The following is a 9,557-nucleotide window of genomic DNA, read 5'->3' as shown; positions in this document are numbered from 1 at the left end:
GCTCTGCTGAGCCCAGTCAATATTGCTGACCCCACAGAATCATGAACAAATATAATGATTGTTGCTTTAACCAACTAAGTGGTGGTTTATTACATAGGATTTGGTTGCTGACATAGCTGACAGTCTAGAAATTGATTTCATTGCTCTGAAAAAAAGAATCAGGCTATATGATCTTGTAGTTGTTGGTTAAAGTTTGCTGTAGAGAACTCAAAGGTTAAGTGACTGCTTCATTTCCTCCCACCCTTCCCCCTGCCTTTGAACCTGAAGACCTTCTCTTTGCTACATTGTTGTTTGTGGACCTACTAGAGCTTAAACTCTTTGCCTCCTCCCAACTCTGTTAAGACTCGGCTTGGAGGACACTAGGAGACAGGAAGTGGCTTGGTGACTCAGTGGTCCTTTCTTCTGAGTCATTGAGTTGTCAGTTACTCCTCTCCGCTGGTTCTAGGGGATATTTATTCATTCATTCAGACGATACTTTGCAAGCGGCTGCTGTGTTCCAGGTCTTGCCCGGGAAGCAATGTGATGAAGGTGTGTCTGGTTGTGGAGCACGTGGGTGACAGGATCCGAGTGGCTCTGCACAGAGAGGAGCTCACCCATCACCCTCTTCTCCGTAGCTTTCCTATAGCACCTCATGCACATACTTGTGGGCTTCCCCAGAAATGGCCCTGTCCTAAAGGCACACAATGTCAGAGTTGGGAGAGCTCTTAAGGCCCAATTAGTTCAACCTTTTTAAAAATTATACATATGAGGAAATGAAGGTCTGAGATGTCCAGGAACAGAGGTAACTTATCATAAAATTAGGCCTAGAATTCAGATCTATTAGCTTCAAATCCAGAGCTCTTTGCATTGCATTAAAAGATCCACTCCACTGCCCACATCTTCCTTCCTTCTGATTCCTGAGTTCACTCATCCTTCTCAGGTTTATGTCTCAGGCACAAAATCAGATTTCTCATCTGGCTCAAGATTCAGTCATTACCTGTTGAATCTTTCCTCAGATAAATTCTAACCACCAAACAATACCGGTAACAGTAACAACTACATAAATTCAAAACATATTTATGAAGCACCATTATAAATTCAAAACATATATATGCCAGACACTGCCTCACTTTTGGGATACAGTGAATAAGAGAAACACGGACATTGCCTTTGGGGAATTTACATTCTTGAGAGAGGTGGGGCAGAGAAGGCACAAGGAAAAAAATAAGACGATGAGAGGCTGATGTTATAAATAGTAAACAGTGGTAGAGGTGACTGAACTGGGGCACTTATGTTCAGAAAAGGCCTCTTGGACAATGTGACATTTGATCTGAGCCCTGACTGGTGAGGAGACAGTAACTCTTCAGGAAATGAAGAGAGCAAGGGCCCTGAGGTGACCAACTTATCTTATTTGAGAAAACAGAGAACAGGCATATGGTCTTTTGGAGGGAGTGGGAGAGGGGAAGGAGACGAACAGGAAGGGGACAGAGGCTAGACCACGCAGGGCTTCGTGGGCCATGATGAGGAGTCAGGAATCTGTGCATTTGAGTGGGCACGTGGGAGGATTCCAAGTAATGACACGATTTATATTTTTAAAAGATCGATCTGGTTGTTTGGATGGAGAATGGATGTTGAGGGCCGAGAGTGAAATTGGGAAGATGGTTTACTGATTGTCGTGTGGGGTACTTTGTGTATTTTAGTTCTACTCCTCCCAACACTTCAAAGTGGATTTTATTATGCCCATTCTACGGACGCAGCAATGGAGACTGAAAGGGTGAAGAAACTCGCCCAAGGTCACAGAACTGAGTTTGAACCTAGGACTTCCCATGTCGCACATGGCCTTACTAAGATGGTCATCCCATCCCTGTACTAATAAATTTTTTCTGGTTACCATCAAATTTTGAAGTGTGAAATTTTAGAGCTAGGAGCTGTAGATTGGAAGTTCCTGGAAGGCAGGAATCACGTAGTACTCAGCTTGCTATTTAGCTGTGTCATAGTCCCTGACGTACGGGAGCTGCTAATACATATCTGAGGAATGAGTGAATTAGTTAATTGATGGGTTCCAGTCATGAGAAGTTTTTTGAACCCTCCCCCGCCTACCTCAGGCCTACCATTTTCAAGGTAGGAGGTTAAGTATCTTTTCAAAAATCATATGACAGGCTTGGAATGAGAATCTAGGCTGTTGAATCTGTCCCCCATTTATCTGTTTAGCACAGATTTCTTAGTTTAACCTACCATTTTAATTTGGTAAATCCTCAAAGTCAGGCACAGTGTCTATTTTGTACCATGCCATGTTGGCAGCCTAGAGGTAGGTTTAGTCTGGGGCTTGGAAGTTAGTTACCTCTCAGAAAACTAAACATATTAAATTTACATGTGATGGGGAAAAAAAACCAGACATCTTCAAGGTCTCCTGAAATGGCTACTTGACTGGAGTTTAATATCTAAAGAAGGAACATTCAGACAGCACAGGGTGGTCGGGAGCGGAGCACAAAGAGAAAGCTCATCCTTGGCTTGACTGTCCAGCAGAATGCAGAGTGGGGAGCATTGCATGTGGGGAATGGGTGCTTTCTGGTTTCCAGAGAGGACCCCCTATGACAAGATGTTCACCTCATGGTGCTTCATTGTTGATCACTAAGCAACAAATTCTCAACTGTTAGCTTGGCTTCCTGGTGTCCTGTGGACAGGAGAGGCAAGCATGTCGGTCACTTCGAGAAAGGAATTATAAGTAAATTCACTTGCAGATGTTACAAGAAAATGTGTCACCAAGAAGCTGGTCTTCCCTGGGGGTCTGGCCTCTCAAAGTTGAGAAAGGCATAGACCACTGCCACTTGTTGAGGTTCAGGGTATATTAAAAATGAAACGAAATACAATTATAAATCTCGTGGTGTGTTTGTTAATACAAAACAATGTGATATTATTGTGCTAGTGACAATATAATTAAGGACCTACAAAAATATTAGTTCTGAGTGCCGTTCAAGCAGGGTGGTTAGAAGAGGAGAGGCGTGTTTAAAGGTATATGATGAATGCCTTCTACTTTCGGTTTTGTCAGACCGTCTCTGTACTGTATGCATAAGATCATTTGATGATAATATCAGAGCTAAATATGCAGCCTTGTGTGGCGAGGCCCAAGGCCGATGCGATGCTCAAAGGAGTAGGTCTCAACCTGTCAGCTCAGGCTCAGTCCACCACCAAGGCGAAGCTATCCGTGGACCACCAGCCAAATTGGCCTTCCCAGGGCGACACCCTGACCTTGTCATGTGCCTCCCTCCCCTCAAATATCACACGTCCCACCATGCTAAGTACGGCAGCCAGCTATGTACACAGTGAGTGCTCCTCAAGAAACTCGTCGGTTGACAAAGCAAGCCAGTGATAAAGCTAGGATGTTCAAAAGTGTCTTTTAAACATCACTTTGGGGACAATAGCTTCACGACGGAGGTGGGACCGTGCTTGCTGAGTTGGTAGACAATGCGGAAGAGCAGGGGGTTGTTAAGGACACTGACTCATACATACACAGCCATATACTCTCCCTTTTATATTATGCCAGTTCTCCCAGTTGGCCTCATCCAGCTTCTGCGATCCCGTCTTTCTATGCCTGTCCCACCACCACTACCCCTCAATTTTCAGCTTTCCAATTTGTGCACCTCAAACCAGTCATGGTTCGCGAACACAAATTGGTGGGCTGCAACCAACATTTTCTAAACAAATAAAACAGGATAGAAAATATCGGAATGTATCATACATAGTAAACATTTTTTAAAAAGGAAAAGAATGATTGTTTCGTGAAACCTGTTTCAATTCCATACATGTGTATATTGGGTGTAGATGTAAACTTAATTTCCTACTGTGGGTTGGGGTTGAAGTTTTCGATCTGCTGCTCTATGTGGCAGATTCAAATGCCCCAGCCTTCTGCTGAGCTGATTCTGTGACCATGGGCTTCCTACGGAGCAGTGTGGTACGGGTGGGCTAATGCTGAGAACCACTTGGGACCTTCACAGCATGTCAGTGTCTCAGACACTCTCTGGTCCAATGCCCTCAGTTCATAGGGGGAGGAGGCTGAATCTAAAAAAGGCAAAAGAGCCAGCGGGAAGAACTGGCACTCACATTCAGTTTCCCCGCCTCTCCTTCAGGGGCGCTTTCTCTTTGCTTTCTGTGGTCCTCGAATACGATACAGCAAAGAATAGCAGAAAAGATTTGGATTTCCCACAGAAAACCGGGATTTCTGTCCCAACCGCATCACTTACTGTGTGACCTTGAACCTAAAACTTGCTTATATCTCTTCTGTTCCCTAGTTGTATCAAATGTAAAACAGGATTCACGCTATTAGAGACCAATTGCATTTATTTAATGGCACTTTTTAGACTCTGAGGCATTATAAACATTTTCTAATAATAATTATTTTTTGCTCCTTGCGTATCAATGGCATTTATTCATAAAATCTATAGTGCTGTGGGGACAAAGGGGGATGAATTTAATGTTATCTAGTCTGACCTCCTCTTAAGAATATTCACAGACACTTTGCAGGGAGAAGACACTTCCCGCCCCCCGCCCCTCTCGGAGCTCTCACAGGGGCCTAGAGAATTCGGTTAATTTAAAGCTACTTCACTAGCACGACGTCACCCCATCTTCCTTTACCTCCAAACCACGGGGCGTGATTCCTGAAAGCAGCCTGCAGAGTGGGATTTATTTCTCTTCCCCTCTATCCTCAGTTATATCCATGGCCTCATGGGCCTCTGTGTCCACACGAGGTCTTAATGACTGTTGTGCCTCACTTATGACAGTGTTTGATTTTGTCCGGCAGCTGGTCAGGACAGTTTCTCAGTTGTATTCATCCTGGAAGTTACAGTAGTGACTCAGTTTTTAGAGCCGTGACACGCTATCGCCATGTTTTCATCTCCTTTCCTCTCTAATGGAGCTTTACAGACCTTTCGGTCTCTGTCACAACTGTTCAACCACGCTCAGTAGTGCAGAAGACGTGTTGGACAATGCATAGGTGAATGAGCATGGCTGAGTGCCCATAAAGCTTTATATATGGGCACTGGAAATTGAATTTCACTAAATTTTTACAGATTTTACAAAATATTCTTCTTTCTTTACTTTGTTTTTAACCATTTAAAAATGTAATTCTTATTGTTCAAATAACCAAGAAGTGGAAGCAACCCAGTTGTCCATTAACTGATAAATGGTTAAAAAAAAAAGTGGTATATACATACAATAGAATATATTATTCAGCCTTGAAAAGGAAAGAAATCTTGCCACATGACACAACATAAATGAACCTTGAGGACATTTTGCTAAGGGAAATAAGTCAGTCACAAAAAGATAACTACTGTATAATTCCACTTATGTGAGGTATCTAAAGTAATCAGATTCATAGAAATGAAAAGTAGAATGGTGATTGCCAGGGGCTGGGGTAAGGGCAGAATTGGGGAGTTGTGTTTAATCAGTATAGAGTTTCAGTTTTGCAAGATGAAAAATTTCTACAGATCAGTTGCACATAAACAATGTGAATATACCTAACACACTACTGTACCGTATACTTAAAAATGATAAAGATGGTAAATTTTATGTTATGTTTTTTACCACAATTAAACATTTTTAAAAAGGAAAAAAAAAATTGATTCTTCTTCACTCAAAAGTCATTCCTATAGAAACAGGCGGCCAGCCCTGTGGGCTATAGTTTGCCACCCTTGGCCCATGGATGGCCAGCCTGAAGGCAAAACGATGATCCAAATCAATGCTTCTCAAATGTCCCCACTGAAAGGCCTCTAACGACACAAAAGGGAGCATGCAGATTCCCACAGGGGCCTGCCTGCAAGTCTATAAATTTCTTTTAAATACCTTTCAAATGAAGTTCATAAAAGTTTTTGAATCCTAGTCCATAACATATTGTTTTAATGTAAAATTGGCATTAACTGTAAAAATCTGTAAAAACTGATGCTCACTCAAGCTCAGAGAGGGTGAATGACTTAGTCGAGGTCACATAACTAGAACGAGTCAGTGTGGGACTGGATCTCAAAATTCCTGATTCCAAATGTCTACTTCCCACTCAAGTGGGCCGCCTTCTCGTCAGGCTTTGGCTATTCATTCCCAGCTCCTACCCATATTCCCCCAATACTGAGGCAATCTTCAAAGTAATGATGGGAAACCACTTTTGAATTTCTACTAAAACTCATCAATGCATAAGTTTAACACCTTCAATGCATAAGTTTCATATATTATTTGTTCTATGTTCTAGAATATTTTAGTTTGATATGTTCCGAAACTCCTTTTTTCTCCCGCTTTATCTAATATGCTTCCTCATCCAGGTGTATTTTTTTAACCTTTCAGAGCAACCCAATTGAAATTATGAGGGACCTGAGGTATGTGCTATTTTGTATATACAGCATCCATTTTCTCTTGTGTCATTTGTTCAGATTTCTCCCTTCCCTCCCCATTCTTCTCCCTGTCCCATTGACTTTGCCATACGACTGCTTTCCCCAATGGATTGTGAGTTGAAGGCAGAGTGTGCTGGTCCTCAGCAGAGGTGTTAAGAGGCATCATGTGTCTCCACTCACTTCGCTTGAGTTCCTGTCCTCTTAGAGAACCACCTGTGCCAAGTCAAGTCTGTCCTTTCAGCCTGAGTCCAAGGATGAGAAAATGTGTAAAGCAGATGTGAATTCAGCTAACCCAGACCCATTTGTTGTAAGCCATTAAGTGTTGGAGTGGTTTGTTACATAGTATAATTCCCTTCTTTTAGAACCAGTGGTTGGATTTTCTTCTGGAGACCTAGCCCTCCTCCACTCCTCATCCACAGGGTTTGGTTGGGCTGACCATCCTGCACTCTGTCCCAAGCACCCTTGTCACATCCCACTAACTCCAATCTCTGTAAGATCTCTACTGTTCTTATCAACGATGAGAGGGCCTCACTTTTTGGACCAGCAGAAATGAATGACGCTAGGCCCCATCACCTGCTATCAGGGGCTCTAGAAGAAATCTTACTCATAACCCATACATTCCTAACTCCTGTCTGTTTTACAACGAAAGCATAGAAAGAGGACTGTGGATCAATACAATATTAAATGCCACGCCTCTGGGCTGCTTTTTGATAGTGGGAAGTAAAGTATGGAAAAAAATTGCAGTTGTTATGGACTGAATGTTTATGTCTCAAAATTCGTGTCGAAGCCCTAACCTCCCATGTGATGGTATTAGAAGGTGGGAACTTTGGGAGGTAATTAGGTTTACATGAGGTCATGAGGGCGGGGCTCCCATGGTGGGATGAGTGCCCTTTATAAGAAAAGACACTAGAGAGTTTGTTTCCCCTCTCTCTCCATCCACCTGTGTGCACTCAGGAAAGGTTATGTGGGGCCACAGTGAGAGGTGGTTATGTGTAAGCTAGGAAGAGGGTCCTCATCAAGAACTAAATCAGCTGGCACCTTGATCTTGCACTTCAGCCCCCAGAACTGTGAGAAATAAATGTCTATTGTTAAGCCACCCAGTCTATGGTATATGTTATAGCAGCCTGAGCTAAGACAGTAGTTTTCCCTTAGAACACAAAGGAGAAAAGCTGCGGACACCTAAAAGTAAAAGTTATTCCTGTGTGGTGAGGAAGAGTAGAGTCATTCATGTGAAGAGCGGGGAGTATGGCACGGCCAGTCTCAAACACCAGAACAACTTGAGAGCTCTTCATTTGGTATGGGAAGTGGTAGAACCACCAGCAATTGTTTCTGAAGGGCTTTAGACAAGGAGGCATTTCTTCAAAAATAATTAAACAGCCTGATGAAAACACATACACTTTTCCTCTCTTCCATATTAGGATTCTACAAAGATTTGTTGTAAAACAAACAAACAAACAAAAATAATAAAAAGCATGAGAGCTTCTGGTTTAAAATACACTTATGTTTGGCTTTGTCATATGCTTTTAAAAATAAAGCAACGTGGTGTTCTCGACTGCATGTATGAGATTCTCCCCCTCTCCCTGCCCCCATCCATAAAGATAATAAAATAAGTTTATATTCTCCTAGTTCCTAGCTTGCTGGATCACACAGGGACACGGAGTGAGCTCCGCTGAGTGACAGCAGAAGCAGACTAGGGATTAAAACGATAATCCCTGAAGTGGAAAATTAGCTGTGGGAAATCAGGGGTTGGTGAAGGGCCCTTTGCGCCATACCTTCTCTTCCTGCTCTTCTCTCCTACCTTGCCCCAGCCCCCACACCTCAGGCTTTCCCTTCCTTCTCAGAGGTCTGGTGGGCCTCGTCCCACGCTCAGTGAACTATCTCCACTAGCCGGGATGCAAATGCTGTGAACTTGACTGTCCTTTGAGTCAGGTGCTCTGACAGGTGCTTATGGGTAGGGAGCTGGTACTAACTAGATACAACCAGATATAAAATACAACCCTGACTTTTAGAGACCCACAGCTAGTAAACAAATAATATTTTGGGAAGATGGCAAAGATAAACATATAAACAAGTGAAGAAGTCTTAGAATGCGGTCATTTAGAAAGGACTCACACCCTAACCCCAGGGAACCTGACTTAATTGGTTTAGGTTATGTACGGAGACCAGTAGTTTTCAAAACAGTCCCCCAGGTGATTCTGACAATAGCCAGGGCTGAAATCGTCCCCACGCCTACGGAATCTAGAACTGTGGTGGCTGAGGCCAGGCAACCAGTGTTTTAACAAGCCCTGCACGTGATTTGGGAACCACTGGTCTGCGCTGCTAAGGAGTGGAGGCAGGGAAATGGAGGTCCCCAGAAGGTGGGCAGTTGGGATTGGAGCACAGGGCTGGGGATGAGGGGCTCCTCCGCGGGGACCCTCCTCCCTTCTCTCAGCCTAAGGACAGTGGACAAGTTCGCCTGTCAGAGCCTGGCCTGAGCCCTCTGGGGTGGGCCGTCCAGTTTTGAAGCCACAGAGCCTCTCTTTAAAACCTGTCACTCGGCCGCCGTGGTCGCAGCTAATATCTCTCCGGAGCTCCTTGGCGGGCAGGAAAGGGTGGGCCCGTGGCAGGCCATAGCGAACGCCAGAAAGGTCTCCTCCCGGAGAATCCAGGCTTCCAGTTTATGGCTTCTCATCCTTCCCCCCCAGAGTGGGCCCCCTACTCTGAGCGCTGGCTTTTCTGTTTGTTTGTTTAAATCCCAGGCAGGAACTATGTACATCCCTAGAAAGAAATCGTGCCCACTTTTCGGTACATCCAATATCTTGTCCCAAGCGATCCTAAGCAATCATGCCCCCACCCAGATCAGCCCTTTGCCTAGAACGACCAAACCCCGAATCCCAGTCACGATGCCCTCCTGCCCTACAGTTCTTTCATCCCAGCGGACAGAAAATAGCAAGTCCAGCGGCTTCCCTACATCGGGCCTCCCCACCTAGGCCATCTGGGCAGGGCTCGACCCCACTCCAGTGCGATCCCCGGCGCAGGGAGCCCCAAGAAAGAAAAGGGGTCTTGGGTTGCACTGAAACCGAGGGTCATCCCCCGGGGTGTCTGTGACAGCTTCCCTGGGTTTTTGGCGGAGTTGCACCCCCGCCGCCCGTGGGGAGGGGCTGCGGCCGCTTGGAGACGCAGAGGGTCTGGTGGCTCCTCCCCTGGGGTGGCCGAGCAGGAAGC

This window comes from Pteropus alecto, unplaced genomic scaffold (genome assembly GCF_000325575.1).
Source record: "Pteropus alecto unplaced genomic scaffold, ASM32557v1 scaffold94, whole genome shotgun sequence".
In the NCBI taxonomy this organism is placed as follows: domain Eukaryota; kingdom Metazoa; phylum Chordata; class Mammalia; order Chiroptera; family Pteropodidae; genus Pteropus; species Pteropus alecto.
The sequence above is the reverse complement of the archived record's forward strand: the minus strand, read 5'-3'. Positions refer to the sequence as shown.